Raw genomic sequence first — 20,504 nt, 5'->3', positions numbered from 1 at the left:
AAAAGCTCTACAGTGTGATTGAAAAGTATCTCCCTATTTTAAAATACTTATAATTTATTCATATGTTGTAATATTTTTCTCCATTTTTTTGTGTATGTTCCATTATTAAAGGAGCAAGTCTATTCTACCAACAACTTTGGAAGAACTTGGAGGGTGAATACGAGAAGTTATGTCTTCCATCCCACAAGAGTTCCTTGTGAAATCAGTTAAAGCGGTTCCCTGACGGCTTGAGAAACTGGTGGCTAATGCTGGCGCCCATATCAAATTTTAACTAAAACTCCATGCAATACACTTTACACACACAAGAAATATAGTTCAGAAATAAATTACAAATACTTAAAAATAAAAAATAAAAATTTTAAAATGTCAATCACCCGGTATATAGAATCAATTTATTAGTAGTAATCGTCAGGGGTGGGTGGATGTCGCAACCTCGCCTAAGACCACCCCCAATGTTATTTTTAATATGCCATGGGTGACGGAAAAATGGACAGCAGGTTGTTAATGGCTCGACTGTGGATACCCCGATTTAGTCTTCAATGGACCGAACGTGAATGTTTTTGGAATGTGGGAGGAATAAATATGGAAAATTCAAATAAATATGTGAGGTGAAAACCCGCCATCTAATTAGCATATCATTGTGTTTACGCTCATGGGCAAAGAAATAACAGCCACTTGTTTTGGCATCCGTTTCACAACTGCAGCTTCATTTGTGCGGCCGCACGCCATCATCTTAAGCCGGCCGACGTATCGTCGCCACATATCCGCTTAAGTGTTTTTGCCGTGATTGCCATCCCTCCCCGTGTTAATTTCCTTTAGGTGCCCACGAGAGCTTTTGTCGCCATGGCGAATATAGCACAACAAGACAAAAAAGCCAGAGGCGTTTTGTTTAAAAGCTCAATGCGCAGTCACTGTGTCCAGATTATCTGGAGGGCTTTTTGGCCCCTGGCAATGCATCCGTGACATATTCATTGGGCAAAAATTAAGAGGAGAAGCGGAGGACCCTCAAGCGTGATCCAGATGAAAGGAGAGTAAATGTGTATTCACTCAACGCTGATTAATATTCATATGTGTCAGAGGTAAGGATCTAATCAAGCGCCCATTGACGCGTCATAGCTCGCTTAGTAAATGAGTTTCTGTGCGGAAATGAGACAGACAGCCTCGTAGACCCCTGAGCTGGCCTGATCACCCGGCATGCTGGGATGGATGCTGCCTGTGGATCGCGGGACGGTTGCCATTGGCAACAACCGTCGCGCGCGCCATAGACTCTATCATTTTGTTCTGTTTGTCCCTTTTGGTGTCTTTGTTTGCCCATCTGCCTCGCTTTTATATCCCTCGTCTTACTCTATGTTGTTTCTCTATATTCTCCTCAATTATATCTGATTCATTCATCTGATCCCCCCCCCCATTTTTTTTCCCATTTCATCACAGTGACTTTTATCTTGTTCCTATCCTTGCTTCGCTTTCATTCATTCATACCCGCACTGACTGATTTAGTGCACTTAGTGGCGGGGGCTGTGTTTGTCATATCGGGCCTATTTGTAGATAATTAGCTGCAATAATAGTCCCTCTGCAGGAGAGAGGCAGAGGGAGGAAGGGGGGAAAAAAATTGCCTGCCTTCCACCTCATGGGGAGAAAATCTGCACCTTCACTTGTGTTTGTAGAGATGCATGTCGAGGAAGTGCCGCATTTGCCGTCCCACACAAAAAAAGTTGTCGATTGGTACTCTCTCTGGAATAGGGATGTGAGAAAAAAATATTTTCATAATCGGCTATGGATGCAATGCTGCAGCATTCTAATCGATTTTTTTTAAAAAGCAGTTTTTTTTCTTCCTATGTACAGTAAGTGATGTTAAAGATTGTCTTATTACTTGGTCTCTTTCACGTCTCAGACTAATCTCATTTCCCCAAAGAGCTGTGCCAAGTTCATCCAGATTTTGGATTGATCAATAAAGAAGGCAACAAGGACTGGAAGTCTCATGCTAAAACAAAGTTAATTACTCACCACTTGAACATGAAGTCGTAGACATGACTTGTATCGAGTCGTTGGAGGCAATAGTGCTGCTTAGTAATTGGAGTGAATCAAATCATATTGAATGAATTGAATTACGCACAATTCAATGAATTGTGCGTAATTGAAATATGTATCATTTTGTAATCGGAGTGAATTGTATTGTAATTGCAGTGATTTTTACGGTATCGTAATTGGATCGTATTTTAGAGTTAGTTTACGTATCATAATTCGAGTGAAACATATTGGAATGTATCGTAATTGGAGTGTATCGTCATGTATCGTAAAGTATCGTATCGTAAGTACGGTACAGTGAATCGTATTGTAATTAACGGGGAAATTGCGTCATTTTGTAATTAGACTGAATTGTGTTGCATCGAAATTGGAGTGATTTGTATTGTGATTAGATCAAATCCGAATTTTAAGGAATTGTATCATAGTTTGAGAGAATCACGTTGTATTGTCATTTGAATAAATCGTATAGTAATTGCAGTAAAGCATCTTTATTGGTCAATTTTGTCATTTCATAATTAGAGTGGATCATATTGCACTGTGATTAGAGTGTAACGTAATTAGAGTGAATTGTTTCGTAATTGGAGTGAAATCCATTTTATCTTAATTGGAATGTATCATAATTGGAGTAAAGCGTACAGTAATGGATTGTAAAGTTTGGTATTGTGATTACAGTGATTTGTGTTTTTATTTGGAATGAATTGTGTTGTAATTCGTTTCGTAGCTGAAATGGAACATATCGTCTCATTCTAATTGTATGGTAATTAATTTTATAGTAAAATATTGTATTGTGATTATAGTGGATTGTATTGTAATTGGAGTCAATTGCATCATCATTCGAAAGAATTGTATCATAATTTATTGGTTAACATTGGAGTGAAACGTATGCTATCACTGAGGTAGCTTTACACATGGATGTTTGGTATCGTTGGAAGTGTTTCGAGATAACATGTCGCCGCTCCCTCAGCGATGGAAATGCACGTCCTTGTTCTGGATGCGATGATATCACCGCTCTTTAGTTGAAGAAGCGGAGAGTTGAGAAGAAGTTGTGCAAAATAGTCTCTTTTCACAGGAGAGGTTAGAGTGGCCTCTTCAAATGCATTAAGTTTAAAAGGTGTTAAACCGAAAGCCTGCCTTCACTAAATTTGCTCTAAATTGACAGTTATGAGTGACTGCATGCAAGGAGCTTAAAGAGTGAGCTTTTCTTTCTACCTATTAGTGGCAACAACAACAAAAAAAAACATTTTTAAATTTGCTGGTTAAATTGCTCAGAGAATGCCTAAGACAGACAAATTAAACGTAGTGAAGTATTAGTGCGGACGGCGTACTTCCACAAGTAGGGAGTAATGGCCGCACTGTGGTGGGTGTCATTAAGTCTTATCGCCGGCAACTCCCCTCTTCTTCCATTTCTATTGAAGAGGTGACAAATGACACAACAGCTTAGCAGATGTCCCGATAGAGCGCACGTCAATCGCGCTAGATGCGGACGAGGATAAGCAAATGTCAAAGTGGGGGGAAGGAGACATCCATCAGTAGGCGAAGCAATATCTAGTCCATTCCGGATCCCGGCGTTGCCGCACCCCTAACGACAAAATGCAAGAAAAAATTTCAACTTTTGTTTTCCGTAAATGAAGTATGCCGATGATGAGGAGGAGTGGGGGGCGGGAGATGTCATTGTGATTAACAGCCAAGTCCCCAGTGGTAACACGCGTGCAGACCCGAATCGCAAATGGAGATGGTCTCGCAACATCTCACAAGTCTTGCAAGTGCTGTGGGTGGGGGGGGGGGAATGTGGGACAAAGAAATTCTTGCTGGTCGCTAAGGGTCCAGTGATAGCGCAATCGGTTCTGTGACACTAGTCAGACTTCCGTTTGGTCCACCTTTGAAACAGAATGTCTCATTGAGATCAATCACAGGTCCTTTTTCTATCGAGTAATCTCCCAACTGCACATTGACTTTGTGCAAATTTGGGGAGGGGGAACTATTCCCCCTTCGCTGACAAACACACCTTTTTGCATTTTTCTTGTGTGCTCGTTTTGAAACGCCTGAAGAAGCCACAAGATGGTGCTCTCAATAGGAAAGTAGTACAGTTGGTCTAAGGAAGTACGTTAAAGTGTTACATCCTGACGAAGAGACAAGCTTCGTGTGATGGAGAAAGAGTTCAGTTTAGCCTGGGTTGTTACGGAGAGTCTTCGTTGCACTTGGTGTGCTTTTTGTTTGTTTTAAACACCACCGCTGTCTTTTCGGCAACTTAGCGTTAGAGTCTTCCCAGCACAAACCTTTGATGCTGGCTGAAATTAGGTTTAGTAATGGCCTGGGTGATATGATGACATCGCCCATATTGATGAAAAATTTCAAACTCCATATTGTCCAACCTCTGGGCTGTCTGAGCATGTTAATTTGGCACTTTGGTCAAACTCCAAATTTCTACAACTTCTAGGTGTCTGAACGTATTCATTGGGTACTGTGGTCACGTGACGAGTGCATGCAGCATCATTTCACATCACCGGAAATCATCTCGCTTCCCCCGATAACCTCCTCCCCAATGGGCTGGAAAGAGTGTGTGCGGGGGGCTACTTTCACTGGTGAGGAGAGGTGAGGGGAATAAAAGGGATGCTCACAAGGATATTTTGAAAGGGAGCCGTGTGATGTTCAGAGGATTTCTAGGAGGCTTTGGCGACGGTTTGAAGTGAAAGACACCACAAAGACAAGTGCACAATGCTGTGAAGCCTCAGAGACCGTCTGAGGAGGGTATGGTTGCATGTCTGCCGATAGTTGGCCTGGAGCTTCGATCTTGTTTTTGGGGCAAGACACGTTATATTCGAAATTAAATGATTTAGATGCGGGCTAGTTTTTAGAACGTCTGCTTCACAGACAAGAGGTCCTGGCTTAGAATCTCAGCTTCCTCCCGTATTAAAAAAACAGGCAGAATCCCGTGCTATTTCCCTTTATTAAAACACATAACAGAAAAGATTGTTGTCGTTTTTTCACGGGGTTAGAACAAATTAATGGCATTTTAATTCATTTCAGGAGTTAACTGAGAGCACTCCTGTCACCAATCAAATCATCTTTCTCCATTGAAATGAATGGAAATCCAAATAATCTCTTCCAACCTCCCCCCAAAAAAGCTACGGAAATACATGGGGAAAATACCACTCGATAGTTTACTTCATAAAAACATCAAGTAATAACATAATTAAACAGTTTGTATATTAGGATTAATTCATTGTGGCTCCTGATGTGCGTGACTTGGCCAAAAACTCCCCATGCATAGATTTGACTCCATTTTAAAATGCATCACCTGCACTTGTTGTTTCTGCTAATGCTTTTCAAGAGAGATCTTTCGTCAGGTTTTTCCTTGAACTTGTCACCGCACGTGGTGTCGAAAAGGGCATTTGTTCCTGCTTCCCCTTGCTTTTCCGCCGCTGGATTCGCCACCGCGTTGGGGCCCCCGCTGGCATGAGTGCCGGGGTCCCTGTGGGAGCAAGTCGGTGGCTGAATTGAGATCCGTTGACATTTTGACAGCGGCCTCTGTGTTGGTAGATAACTCTGCCATACTGCTTATGTTAAGAAGCTCTCATTAAGGGCCAAATTCCCCGAGCTGCATGTCAACTGGTGATTCAACCGCTCACATGTAAATCATACATGGCAGTGAGGCAAGCGCTCCACTCGGTGTCGTTTGTTAGTTTATGCACAGTAGGTATTCAGACTTGTATATATTTAGTGGTTAAGTAAGAAGGCCCCCAAAGTTGGATGATTTGGAGTGGGACCAAAACATTGGCAACAAAAAACCCCCCAAACCTAGTCAATAAATGTGATATGGGAAGCACGGTGCACTAGTGCTAAGTTCATCTTAAGCTCCTGAGGTTTGAGGTTTGAATGTCAGCTCTGACCTTCACATGGTTTTCTGCTGGTACCCCAGGTTCCTCACATGAGTAAATATTACAGAATGCTATTTTCCGTATAAAAGCACATTCCCAAAAATATTTTTATTTTTGTGGGGGGTTGGAACGGCTAAATGTCATTTCCATTCATTTCAAAGAGGAAAGATGATCTGAGAGTGTTTTAAGCTACAAGCATATCTCGAGGCACGACTGAATTAGTGTCACCTGCATAAACTACTTGATTGCATACCGTTCATAACTTCAAAATGTCATATTAGAGTAAATACAGGTAAAAAAAAATAAACACTTCTAGGCTATGAATCTAAAACTATCAAAGGAAGAAACTCAGTACGGCGGTAACTGAGTGTGCCTTCTTGTGCTGCGTGATGACGTACTCATCCGTGCACGTTCGTAACCTCGGAAACAACTAACCGCCTGTTGTTAGTTGTAAACATAACCCAATGTAACTGAATGCCTTCTTAGCAGACAAAAAAACAAGAACAACCTTTTAATCATGCCTATGTGGCAGGGAAACGCATGTTTTGACACTCATTAAAAACAGACAAGTTCACTACTCTCCCCACCACCCGCAAGAAGCATCCATCCAGCTATATAGCGAGCCAAATAACAAACTGTATGGCATGCTATCAAAGGCATTTCTGCGGTCCAAAAGGTCACGTGATGGTAAAAGGTTGCCGAGAAGCAGAGCCGCCGTACGGCCTTTCATCAGCGGGGAGGCAGCTGGAGTCCTCCAAAGAGGCCGACTGACTCGGGCAGGGCTGCGGGCGCAGCGGGGCTGCTCCGCGGTGACATTTCACATCCACATCCACCGCGATAATGGCATTTGAGCCACTTTCAAACACACACACGGCCCCGCCGCTGAAACATTTATAGGCGGGCGATGCTTTTGTTGTTTGGGTTCATGACACCGTCGGAAGGAGTTTGCATAGGTGGTGTGCGACAAACAGCCAGTTGAAGGCCAATGCGCAATTGATTGGAAACACACACATGTATACGCTATAGATACGCACATAACATAACAACTCATCCAGTTAAGTCCAGAAATAGTTCAGTTGAGTTTTAATGATTTTTCCTTTCGACACCGTCATACAGTAGTGGCATAGTGTGTGTGTGTGTGTGGGGGGGGGGGGGGGCCTCCCTGGAGTGCAAAGAAGAAAAGACATATCTGCAGTGTATTTATTATATGGTATGTTGTGTGCGTGTGTGCTGCCTAATCACGGAGTTATTGCTACTCCCAGTGGGAGTTTACTGTCATAATAAACATGAAACCAAGAGCATTGCACTTTGCGCATTAAAGACAACCACGTTGCTTTGCCTTAATGGTCCGTTTAGCTTAATGTTAACAAAGAATAAAAAAAAAAAAAAACACCATCGGCGTTACAGTGTTATAACCCTTCGAGCGATGGATATTTGAACACAAATTGTAACGCAACACACGTAGACAGATATGTATTGTCGTATAGTCTTTTTCCGCTGTAAAGAACTCATATTACTGCGCTTACTAAAGAGCTGAGTGCTGAAGTAAAAAATGTGGCAAAAACTGTTCAATTCCTCTACATTCTATTTAATCATGTCCTTACTGTTTTTATAAAGTACAATATTATAAAGTTCTATAACAACACAATTGATTGTTTTATTTCAAACCTATTGTAGCACAGTATAAAGGCGACCTCGTAAAAAGGGTTTTTACCCTACAGTGGCGTCAAGCCTTCCATCATTGGCCAAATTTTATGCTTTTCCTGAAAATGACGTAAAATTGTATTTTGCTCTTCTCATTCAGCTTGGCAAACACGTTTTGAAGTAAAGCGTAGCATATACGATACATGCGGCATCCGGATCAACATGCACAGCTCTCATGGGTTTTATTCGCTCTCATGTAGGAAAATGGTCAATATATGCGCTTGTCCTTTGAAGTGTCCCCTCGTCGGAAGGATTTGTCTTCACTGGTTGGAGGAATTGCATTTGCTGCCGGTTGGTGCTTGTTAGTAACACGCCTGCGATATTCCGCCCTTTTTTAGATTAAACGAAGACAAAATGGGACTGATACCGCCTGATAACAACAGTGCGCTGGATTTAAAAAGAAAAGAAAATGGCAAGAATAAATATTCATTAGACAAAGTCTTCTAAGTAGAACAAAATAGTCATTTATTATTTATAAACTTCCACTGTAAGTATGAATATATTGTTGTTCGACTTAGTGTTGTGCATTTGATATCAAACGGACACATGATAAGAAGATGAAAGGATTGTCGGTCTCATCTTTTGCACTATGTAACCAACTAAATATTGGAACGCTAATATTTTATTGCTAAGTACTGTTTGCTTTGAGACAATCAGTTCAATGGTACCTTAAAGTAGTAGTTCTCAAACTGGGGTCCCCGAACCCTCAGGGGCCGCAAAAACAATGTGCAGTGAATTAAATGATATAATTTTAACAAAAGTGCTTAACTACATATGGAGATTGAAGTGCCAATTAAACATAATAAAGTAATTAGGCGTCCTTACTTTAGCTTTTGGTGAAATAAAAGCTCAAAAGTGATTGTGACATATCGTCACATAAATATGACATCCCTGCATGAATAAAGTGTTGAAACTAAAGCGTCGTTTCCCAGAATAAAAGGTGACCAACTAATATTAGTGCCGTACTTAATGCAGTGCGACGAAAACAGTTTTTTTTTTTTGTAATTCTCTTTAATTATGTGATGACTGTATATTTTCATACAGTACAAGATTATAAAGTGCTATTTTAAATCAATTCATTGTTGAATTAAACTCAGGGCACCGCTGTATTTGGAGGTTTGGGAAAGTTGGGAAATGTGAAACGAGTGGAAGGACAAATAAGTGGGCTGGAGAATTAAAATAAAATGTTTAAAATTTCGGGTTACTTTGCCACCGTAGGAATGGAACTCAGTTGTAAACCGAGGAACCCTCTGCACCGTGTTTATGTGACAAATGACAAATGACTGCAGTGTAAAGTATGATCTTTACCCGCCACGTGCTTTGAAAGCTGGCTGTTTATGCAAATGGTTAGACTGGCACTGGTAGCATTGGGGCCTGATGGCTCGGTGCCCGGGAGAAGCTGAAGGAAGGCGGGGTAAGGAACCTGTGGTGTCCACAGCTGGGCTAGCATGGCAGAGGCTTTAAATGTCAGCTGGGAAGGGATGCGGATGCCATTTGGCCCGAAAAGCTGCATGCCAAGGGACCGGCGGTGGGATGCGAGAGCAGGGGGCTCACCCGCTGCCATTTATCATGCAGCTACTCGCCTAGCACATCTGGCACTTAGCTACTGGTAGCCTGCTGGAAAAGCCCTCGCTGCAGGCTAACAGCGCAAAATGGCAAATGACTCCATCCAGTTGCGTTGTTGTTGGATAGTAGCAGGCATTTATTACAGTGTGTCAATTGAATTATAACAGGGGGTTGCTATTTAATTAAAACATTTAAGTCTGCCTGGATTTTAAAATTAGCACTAACTGAATACCTAACTCGCGGAATTGGACATTTTGGATTAGCGGCCGACGCGAAGCGGGAGGTTAATTATCGCTCGCTGAGCACGCTTTGCTCCCCGTGAATTGAAAGTAATCGGCTGTCCAATCAGCTTTTATTTATGCCAATGACCGTAATTGTCGATCCGGACGCAAAACGTCGTTTGTTCTCGTCTGCTAAATTTCTAATACAGTAAACCCGCGCTATTCGTGAGCCCTGCCACAAATAGCGAAAAATCGTGAGTAATTGATGTCCCACCCGTAAACTGTTCTAGAATTGCCTCTATTAAAAGGAAAAAAACTGAAATACTCCATATCAAAAACTATGATCGCAAAAACTTCATCATTTCAAACTCCTCCTACATTACCCTAAAAAAATAAATGGCTTACACATGATTTGATTTCGAAAACATGCACGTGGTATAGACTCTTCGTAACTTCCGCTAACAACCCAGGCTAAACTTCGCTTAGTTCCTCCCTTACATACAGCACAAGAATGTTAGTCTCATAGTTGAGATTTACAGTGGTGCCTTGGGATCCAATATTCATTCGTTCCATGACCACACTTGTATCTCAAATTGTCTTTGCCCACTGATATAAATGGAAATGCCATTGCTCCGTTCCAGGACCCACCCCAAAAAACAAAAAACAAAAATTTGTAATGTGTTTTTTAATAAGACAGTCATATTTTTATTTCATAAAAACATCCAGTAACGACATGATTAAATAGAATGGAACGAATTAAACAGTTTTTGCCACATTTGTTGCTTCCGTTCAATGGACATTGTGCTTTTCCTTCTGGTGTGCATGCCTTAGCCACCTGAGGGCACTACTATAGAGACATACGGATATAAATGGAGATGGAAGTGACATCACAACTCCTCAGCAGTAATACTAGTCATTCTCGCCACAGGATAAATAAATATTGATCTGTGAGTAGTTTACTATTGTATCTGTCTACATGTTTTGCTCCACTGTTTGTGTTCCAATATCCGTTGCTTAAATGGGTACAACACTGCGACACCTATGCTATACGTTAACCTGTCTATGGCGTTTTGCATTGTCCGTTATTTGTTAGCTTTACTAAGGCAAAGCTGTGTGGTTGTTTTAAATACACAATTTGTAATTCTTTCTTTTATGTTTAGTTTGACCGTAAACTACAACTGTGGGTGGCAATTTAAAAAAAAAGAATTGTTCACTATCTCCCAAAATGAGTTTGAGTTCACGACCATATCTAACAGCCATTTTGTATGCATTTTATGCTTTCATTTAGTTTTTTTGTGTGTTCAAATACATGTACAATGTGTTTAAAAACTGAGTTTGAAGTTGTTTTTTCATCTGTTGTTTCTCTATATCACGGATTTTCACCTACGGCGGGTGGGTCTGGAACGTGATAAACGGGCGTTCACTGTACCGACAAATGGGATTATCTGTTCGTTAGCAGAAGCTGACACTAGCGGACCCGCATAAACCCATTGACATATTGATTTTGTGTCCCGTTTTAAACGCTAAATGTCGTACTTATGCTCGAGTCAATATCCAGAACGAGAAGAAAGGATTGTATTTAATTGCCGCTTGCTTGTTGATCTTGGGAAGTGGCGTCCTTGAATGCATGCAATCACACGCCAGTCACAGTTCATTACATTGACGATGGAGTGGGAAGGCATCACCGCGGCTTCAGCGGAGGCCTCGCGCTGTAATTATGCTCGTGGGTGAAAATAGGTCAGATTGATTGTATGCCTTTACAACAATGAGCCGTCAATCTATCGCCGAATTGCCAAGCTATCAAAAAAAAAAAAAAAAAAAAAAAAAAACCTTGATGAAAGTCATAATTAATTCTGTTTGCGATCAGCCGAACGTTTTGTTTGTTGTTTGAAGCAGTGGCGGGCAGACGACTGATGTCGTCTACGGCTGTAGCTACAGAGTCTCGGGGGGGATTGCTTTTTTTAGGACAGAGCTGCCTGCTTTGGCTCGAGGGCACATTTTCTCTCAACACATCTGAGCACTTTTCTCCAGAACAAAGTCAGCAAATGCCAAATTGTTGAGTGTCTCAAAAAGATTATCCTGACCGATTGTCCTGCGGTGTGGGCTGTGTTAGAATTTTTCCTCTTTTCGCAAAGCTGACAATCGTAAATGTCAAACCTGTTCATGATTTAAGCTCACAAATTCCTAGGAGTGTTGTGGACACCAGTTTGGCCGAGCCACGGACCATGTGATTGTCACGGTAGCCAATTAATTGGGGCACCAACAATTGTGCCAAATTTGAGCATTTTCCTTCAGTGTGATCAAATACGGCAGAGGCCCAAATATGGGATGACTCTAAAAGATCATCCACAGCGATTATCCTGTGATTTGGGGTGTGTTGAGATTTTTCCTTCTTGATTTGCTCAGGAAAACGGTAGGGGCCGACAATCATAGATGTTAAACCTGTTCAATGTTGAAAATCACAAATTCCCTGGGAATGTGGTCAACCGAGCCACGGACTCCATGATTATGAGGTGAAGCAGAGCCAATTACTCTGAACACACCTTACACCACAGGATAATCTTTTTAGAGATCGGGCAATCGGTCATTTTCTGACTTTAATCGGAACAGAGCCCAAAAAAAATCTCAAATTTGGCCAGATTATCAGTATGTGTGTATCCCACATTTGTTTTTTTGTTTTGTTTTTTTAAATCAGTGCATAGCCCCTCACTGTCCCTCATCAGATTGGCCGGGCTTCATTAGCATGTACCACGTGGTTCCTCCGATTAACAGTAATTAACGGAGAGAAATCAGAGGGTGACTCGACAAGTGAGGACACGTCTCCAAACCAGTTTACCGAGTTTACCCTCTCAGCAACTCTTGGCTGCCGTCCCCATGGCGATAACGGTAGAAGAAGAAATTCTCTCTTGAGGACGCGGCTGAGAAAAATGCACGAGCAAGGACGCGACCCTTATGTCCATCACTTGCTGCCCCCTGTGGTTCGACATCCGTAGCGTCGCTTGCGCAAGACCTGGCTAATCATGGAGGCATATGCTCAGGCAGGTGGTCTCAATATGTCCAGGAACAACTCCACACACTGGAACGGACAGTATTGCCACATGTACAGTACGTGCCTCAATAGGAGCTGCTGTTTTGATCAGCAACTGGGTCGTATATAAGAGTACAGAAAATTCGGAAGTAAGAATCTCCCATCGCATTACAAATATTCAAATACTTGAATTGCATCAAGCAAATGTAGGGAAATGCCAAACTAATGTAGTTGATTGTGTAGGGCGGTGATTATCAGGTGTGCCACAGGAAATTATCCAATTCCACTTAATTGATTGGATAATTATTGTTTCCTACAAATAATGGATCTTTGTTCCTCTATCTACGCACGTGACGTATAGTGACAGTCACAACAATTAAATGCTGTTACACTGGATGAGAAAATTCCCAATTAACCTGTGTATTTACTTGTTGACATTCATACAACAGAAAGAAATTCTAAGTAAACTGAGATGAAATAGTTATTGTTTCACTACCCAAACTACTACTACTGTTAGTGACTCAGTAAAATGCTGTAATATTTGACATTTCTTGTAGAGGATAAAGAATATATGCCTGTGTGAGTATTGATATATTATATGTCCACATGTATTGCGCCACAATTTCTATACAATTATCCATTGCTACTAAAACTGCGACTATTGATGCTAACTATTAGCATGTCAATAGCGTGACTTCTGGCCTGGAAATTTTTCAAAGATTGACTTTGCCACCATAGCACCAAGTATTGTAGAAGGAAATGTGTTCCATCTTTAATCCTGGTGGCAGCCACTTGTTTTCATAGTTGGCGTGGAGATGACACACACTCGTGAATAACACCACATCAACAAACGGGGCTCATTGTGGCGCCACCGTCGCCATCAGTGTCGCACTTTCCCACCCCACCAAAAGTCTCCGGCAATGGCAGTTGTAATTATGAACGCTACTTTTGCCAACCTCTGCCGTCATGCCGCCGCCGCACCCCACGTAGGCGCCGCCCGTCGCCACTACTCGTGCGACTTGATGTATTGTCTCTCTGTTTGCGCCCCTTTTAAAATTAATTGCAGTTTTATCTCCCCCCCCCGAGCCTTCCGAGAACATAATAGTTTTAAAGTATCTTGGATTGTATTCAAACAAAACAATTAAAACCTCCCTGTTTTCCTGTACGCATTTAACTCTGGATGAGATTCCTTTAGTGGCAGTGCTTCTTTTATCTGTAATACATTAGAATTAACCATTAACCAAAATGTCCGTTTGTATTGGGTCATGTTTAATATGTTTAAATAACCATGTATCACGTTTTGGAACTAGCTTCTTTCTATATTTTAGGGTGAAACCCCCAATTGAATAGACCCGGATTGGAGATTGTGGAAGCACATTTTGAGAGTTTCACATTTCATGGAAGCGTCAAACTTTGCTGCCGAGCTTCACCCACACTCTGTGATGAAAACTCAGAAATGTTGCAATTGATCCGTCACGTCTGCTAAGCACACGTGGGAGACTCGAGTCACATGACTTGACTCAAGTCAGGCATAAGTTGCCAATTTTAGGACTTGGGACTTGACTTGGTCAACATGATTTTACAAGTCTTTCCCGTTTACATTTGAGAACCTTAATTTTCAAGGTAGTGTGCCATGGGACCTTCAACTTAAAATGGCCGACTAGCTGTAGCTAAATAGCACACCTTCTTTATTGATTTTCAGCCGTCCTGTCATGATGGACATGCCAATTTGATTCCGTGGGTGTTCATATTTTTCCCACTTCCACCAACCACCCAAACAAACTTCCAAACTCTAATGTCATCAAATGCTGTTTACAGTTCCACATTAGCATTGTGTACCTGCAGATTTAACTGACGTGAGCTACACCAAAAATAGTTGTGATTCAGCTTGGCTCTTTGAAACTGGCTGCAATAAATTATTCATAAAAATAATATCTTGAGTGCCGAAGCTCCATTTGGGGAGGTGATGGGGGTTTTCGCTTTGAACTACAATGCGGTAAAGGAATGTATTGTTATTTTTTCTCAGCCCCACATTCGTCAGCTTGTGTAGTTAAAGTGATATTAACGCGGGGTGCACCTTCTGGGCTTTAAATCTATTTTCAAACGCATTGCTTATCCGCTTACATTTGAAACTATTCCGATGTGCATCGCACTGATGTAATATTGTTGCATTAGGCGGTGCCTTCCGGTGTTGAAGCGTAACTTAGACAGAGATCAAATGCAAAAAAAATGACACCGCTCATCCATTTGATGCAATCATCAGCAACAAAAAAAAGAAGGCCCTGAATGTATCGTGCTTGTGTGTGTTTCCAAATAGTTTGTGATCAAACACCTCGAAAGGGTCCCGATTTAGCTGAATTGCAATGTTTCACGACGCTCATCCCTAAGCTTGCTCGTGTGTGTGCGTGTCAGTCTGCTATTTTCTCCAGTCAAATAAGTCTGTGTCTTGTACCCGTGCCAAGCGGTTCAAAGTGGCACACATCAAGGTAAATCCGATCCACGGTTGTCACGTCGATGTCGTTTGAAGGAGGCAGCCCACACATGCGCAACATTGTGCTCTTCCAAAAAGAAAAGTGATAACTTGGGAAAATAACATCCTGTGTGTGCAATGATGGCAACGTTATTAGCTGACGAAGCGAAACATCGCAGTCATCTACATGCACGTCGTTGCTGATAATACATAATCTATCGAAAAGCCTCTAGGCCCAAAAAGAAATAGAAAGCCGCCATTTTGGTTTGAAATAGCGTCATTTTAAACTATTTCCAGCTGTCCTCCAAAGAGGAACTACTCATTGAGATTTTGACAGATTGCTTAAAAGCCCTGCAGGAAATAGTGAAAAAACACAACCAATTGACATCACCAAAATATGAATAATGGCCTTTATTAATAGTTTAAACCCTAAATATACCACAAACAATGATCTCAAAACAGTTTACTATCATTTCAAACACGTCTTCTACCATAAACTTAAATATGAATGGCGTACTGTTGATTTCATTTTGAAAAAAACATGTTGACCCTCCATAACTTCTACGAACAACCCAGGCCACACTTCGCTCCTCCTCGACATACAAAGCTTGTTTCACAGTTGAGATGCATCACTTCAACATACTTCCTTGACACCGATTACTTCTTTACTTATTAGCCAGGTCCTTGGCGAATAGTCCAAATAGCTGATGATAGGTTCCACAGGGAAAAAGCACATGAATAGCTGAATTTGTGAATAGCTAACTGCTAATTGGCGGGGGTTCGCTGTAGTTGGGAACTAAATGGATATTATGGATATTTCCGAAATACTGGGGTTTTCCTGAAACAACAGAACCAATGATGTCATGGCATTGCCTACTTGGTGTTCCATGAGATTGCTGTGATCACACAGAGTATATACATACCTCTTGATATGACGGTACAGACATACGATGTTTTGAGGTTTCGCACGGTCCGGTATGAACTGGCAAATTCAGGTTAGGGTTCTTCCATATATTCTAGCGATAATACTAATACTTCAACATGGATTGTGTGTTCAGTAAACCCTTGCCATTCACGGCAGAGCTGTCCCTATCCTTCATGAAAAACATGCTAGTAATTGACACCCCCCCCAAAGAAAACCTTCATAATTGCCTTTATTCATAGTTTAAATCATGAACATACCACACACTATGATCCCAAAACACTTTCAAATCATTTTAAACTCCTCTTAGAACATTTCCCTTTAAGAGAAAGAGGAAATGCGCCGCAGTCATTTGTTAGCTCGAGCTATTTTAATAGCCACTCAGCAGAGCAAAAACATACACATGCGGCAAAGACTCTAACAACCCAGGCTAAATTCAGCTCCTCCCCAACATACAGACATCTTAATTTCTCAGCCGAGATGTATCACTTCAACAATACATCATAGATACAATTACGACTTTGCTATTAACCAGGGGTTTGTCACCATCTTGTAATATTTTACGGTGGTACAGAATAAAATAGGTTAGCATTTCAGCGAATAACAGACGATAGACCCCCCCCCCACCTCCCAAAAAAATGCGAATTCATGAATGCCAAAGCGTGAATGTGCGGGGCTTCACTGGATTAATTTTTCCAAGCAAAAACGACAAACGACTGTGTATTAATGCTCCGTGGCGTCCTTGTAAACAGGCTGTGAAGGTGAACGCAAACAATCAAACTGGTTATTGTCTCCTGATCCCTTCTCGGTGGCCAGCGCCGCCATCCCAGGAAGTGCACTTGATCCTGACATTTGTTTAACATTCATCCTCCCTCGCTTTTTTCCCGCTGTTGTTTAAACACGTCCACTTGCCTCTCCATCCGTTTTTTTTTTCCTCCTCCTTTTTCATTATTAGAAATATGAAAGGTGTCATGGAGGCAAACACCAGAGCGCGGTGAGGAGTGCTAGGACAGATAAGCCACGCTGGATTCTCGGCGACTGTCAGAAGACGCGGCACCTCGAAGAAGTACTTACTGCCGGATCAAGCAGGCATGACGCCATAAATATATCTATATTTTTACAGCCAGTGACCGTGGGAGAGTTTCAGTATGTTCTCGACGGGTTTTTTGTCAGAACGTATCGATGCACGTCAAAGGCTGCCGGCGTGATAGCCATTAGCGCCGGAGCCGCGACATGACTTGTGATACCGTGCTGTGCCGGCCTTCGCGCTCTGGACATGTGAAAATGTTTCCATTTGCGCCCTCGGTTCGTGACGGGAGACAAGTGCCAAAGTTTTAATTGACCCTTTGATAAGCCATGCCCCTCAGAAACACTTTTATTTATTTATTTTTGCTCTTAAGGTTGAACAATAAAGTTAACCGTCTTCATGTACAGTATATCAAATATGTCTGTCTTATACCACCCCTAGTGGCCAAGGTATGCACACCTGAAGGCGCACAAATAGCGAAAACTATTTCATTCTTTACATTCTATTGAATTATGTCATTACAATATTATAGCATATAGAGTAGTATTTTTCATAGTTGCCCAGCAAAGGCATTCAGAGTGACTCTGTGTGAACAATAACGTCTATCAACGGAGGTAATTACAGTGGGTACCTGTTGTCGTTTTTTTTCCTGATGGAAAAACCAAGGTGTCTATTTGAGGGAGGCGTTTATTTGTCTGCCGTGGATGACACGCGGCGGCGGTGGTGCTTGGTGGAGTTCTCTCTTGGGGTAAAATCTTGTCATCTTGTGCTGGCAGGTGGTTGACCAGAGGGCGTAAAGAATAGAGGACAGAAATTCTGGCTTTGGATTCTTTCCACTCAGAAAAAAAAAACCTCTCAGTCACACTAATCGTCTGCTCTTGTATCCGTCTCGAATCTCTTCAAAAAATAAAAAAATAAAAATAATAATTCTCTTCAGCTGGCGATAAGCCTGGTATGGACCACATTTATGCCCTATGGCAGAAGTTTTGAATAATTCCTCCTAAATGAGTGAACAAATGTGCAGAGAGCATGAGGGAAATTGTCATTGTGAGGGTGACAAAATAATATTTGAAGGAGGGGAGGATGTTTTGATGCATTTCATAGCCCAAAATAACCAAATTGACTGTCAACTTTATATATAGAAAAAAACAGACTCACTTTGATGGTCTGTTTGTTACAAACGGATCGAGACATGCTGAAAACAAAAGAAAAAACAATTCTAATGGAACAAAGTCTTATTTTTTTGTTACAAAAATTAAGTCATAATGTAATGAGAAAAGGTTTTATTGTTATTTTTTTTTACAAATTTTTCATGCAGAAATTGTACAATAATATAGTTATATTATTACGTTGTAATATTATGAGTGATGTGGTGCTACAACAAGAAAAGTCAGAATGTCACGCGAATAAAGTGGTATTATTGCAAGAGTCGAGTCGTAATTAACGAGACAAGATGACCTAATTTTGCTATCATAGTTGTATTATTACAATAATGAAGTCAGAATATTACAAAAAAAGTCAGAATTTTACAAGAATAAAGTGGTATTATTACGAGTCATAATTGGATTGCAATTGTAGTATTAGTCGTAACTTAACAAGAAAAAGGGTAGTTAGCTATCATAGTTGTATTATTACAAGAACAAAGTCATAATATTAAAAGAGAAGTCTTAATTTTACAATACATAACTCCTATTATAACAAGAAAAAAGTTGTCATTTCTTGTGAATTAAATATTGTTACAAATATGAAATATTGTTAATAGAGGAAGTTAATGCGGTATTTTTGATGCTGTTCTTTTACAAGAAAAAAATGGTAATTTCACAAGACCTAATGTATATTGATGCAAAAGTGAAAACAAGATTACAAAAAAAAAAAAAAATTGTTTTTTTTTCAATAGAACGGGGTGTTTCTCTGAAAAATGCAACACTGTTCTTGAAACATTACAAACTTATTCTCATCATTTTACAGTGCTTCCTCGAATGTTGCTCATGTCTATCCTGTTCCTGATATTCGGTCTCAAGCTGCATTCAAGGACTGCTGGCAATCAGAGAATGTTTGTGATGCTAGTAAGGTGTTGCATGCGTTTTTTTCACGACATTTTGGACACTGCGGGCTGGTCAGTGAACTCGTTTTTTTTTTCTGTCTCCTTTTTTGTTCTCCCCTTCACATTGCCACCTCCAGCTGTCACACAGAGGGACAATAGAGGAGAGGTGGGGGTGCGCTCTGAATGGAAAAAATTAACTGGAGAGGGCCCCCCCACCCCCAACTCGAAATCTCCACCTCCGCCCCCCACCCAACCTCTTCCCCAAAGACTCGTCATCTGCATTTGACAGGACCCCTGTTCTCCTCTCTTCACCGCCCCTTTTCTTTCTCTTTTCGCTCTCTCTGTACGCTCCATAATCCTCCTCTCTCTCTCTCCTCTCTGCTAAGTGCAGCTGTTGCTCTCCATTGGAGAGTTCTTTTTTTTTTTTTTTAACATGCAGATTACTAATTAGGATAACATTTTAGCTCGAAAATGTGCACTTTTTCTTCTTCTAGACGCAGGCAGATGTTGGAGGTGTTTGAACAATTAGGCGCAATTTGCATTGACAAAGGGTGAAGTTGTTCCATTGGCTTTTTACTGTAACCTCTCAAACTCCAATTTGAACGGTGGTGGGACGTAAAATAAAATTCACGCATCTGTGATTTACTTGAACATTTCTTTTTCTGACGACTTTCTACTTTTGATTGGATAAAATTGGATTTTTAATTATCAAACGCAATAACGTGATTGTGCAAGTGAGATGCAGGTATTATTACTTTGGGTTGCCAGCCTCACGTTCTCCTGTAATATCTGTGACTTTGAGTGTGTATGGCTTCAAAAGGCAGGGCCTGGTCTGGTAAGTGACGTGGGTGTCAGCGAATGAGAGTGTAGAGATGGCTGTCTGTTCACTGGCTAACCCGTTAGCCTCGGAGTTGTGGCCATGAGCAGCTGATGTATACGTGCTTATTACATCTTTGTTTTCTTGTCGTTCGTTCAATAAAGCGATTGAAAGTGCACTGGCGGCTGTGTCTATCCTTGACCACTTGGCATTACAATACGTTCTAACTAGCGATGCTAGGCGATATTAAATTAGCTAACATTGATATTCGACCATCTGCGTTGGTGACTGCAGACATACTGTTGTGGCCTTGAATTGCTTGATGTTGTTGGCTACAAGAATGATTTGTGGCAAATGAGCTGTTTCTTGTGCGAGCCTAAAAATGCTTCATACAAAAAACACATATAAGAAAGGCGTACTAAGCTAATTTAGCATTTTTCTGTTAGCCAATTCACATCGTTACCAAAGCTAGCTCTTAAACACCAACCTCATTTGTTCTTCTCAGTACGTGTGTTGTATACAATTGACAATGAAAATTTGTTTTTACTTTTGTACTGAAATACATTTCCAAGTCCATACTTTTTATTTTTGAATTTTTTTTTTTACTTACTGTACAGGAGTTGAATCGGTGCATCTACTTTCCCCAGAGTCTGTTTTTCTTTTAGTTTTTGTTTTGTACACCAGTATCTGTACTTCTTACATAAAGCATATGCGTTCTTTTACTTTTTTTTAAAAAAAAGGGGATAAGGCGCCACTTTTGAGGAATCACGGCATACTCTTCTCCGGGAAAAAGGAGAAGCCT

General features: G+C 41.0%; 1 protein-coding gene across 1 annotated transcript in view; it reads left to right on the top strand.

The window, feature by feature from the left end:
* Nucleotides 1–20,504, top strand: part of ptprn2 (protein tyrosine phosphatase receptor type N2) — a 120,079-nt gene that overhangs the window by 58,996 nt on the left and 40,579 nt on the right.

Source organism: Phycodurus eques, chromosome 21, assembly GCF_024500275.1.
Source record: "Phycodurus eques isolate BA_2022a chromosome 21, UOR_Pequ_1.1, whole genome shotgun sequence".
Taxonomy (NCBI): domain Eukaryota; kingdom Metazoa; phylum Chordata; class Actinopteri; order Syngnathiformes; family Syngnathidae; genus Phycodurus; species Phycodurus eques.
The sequence above is the reverse complement of the archived record's forward strand: the minus strand, read 5'-3'. Positions and strand labels throughout refer to the sequence as shown.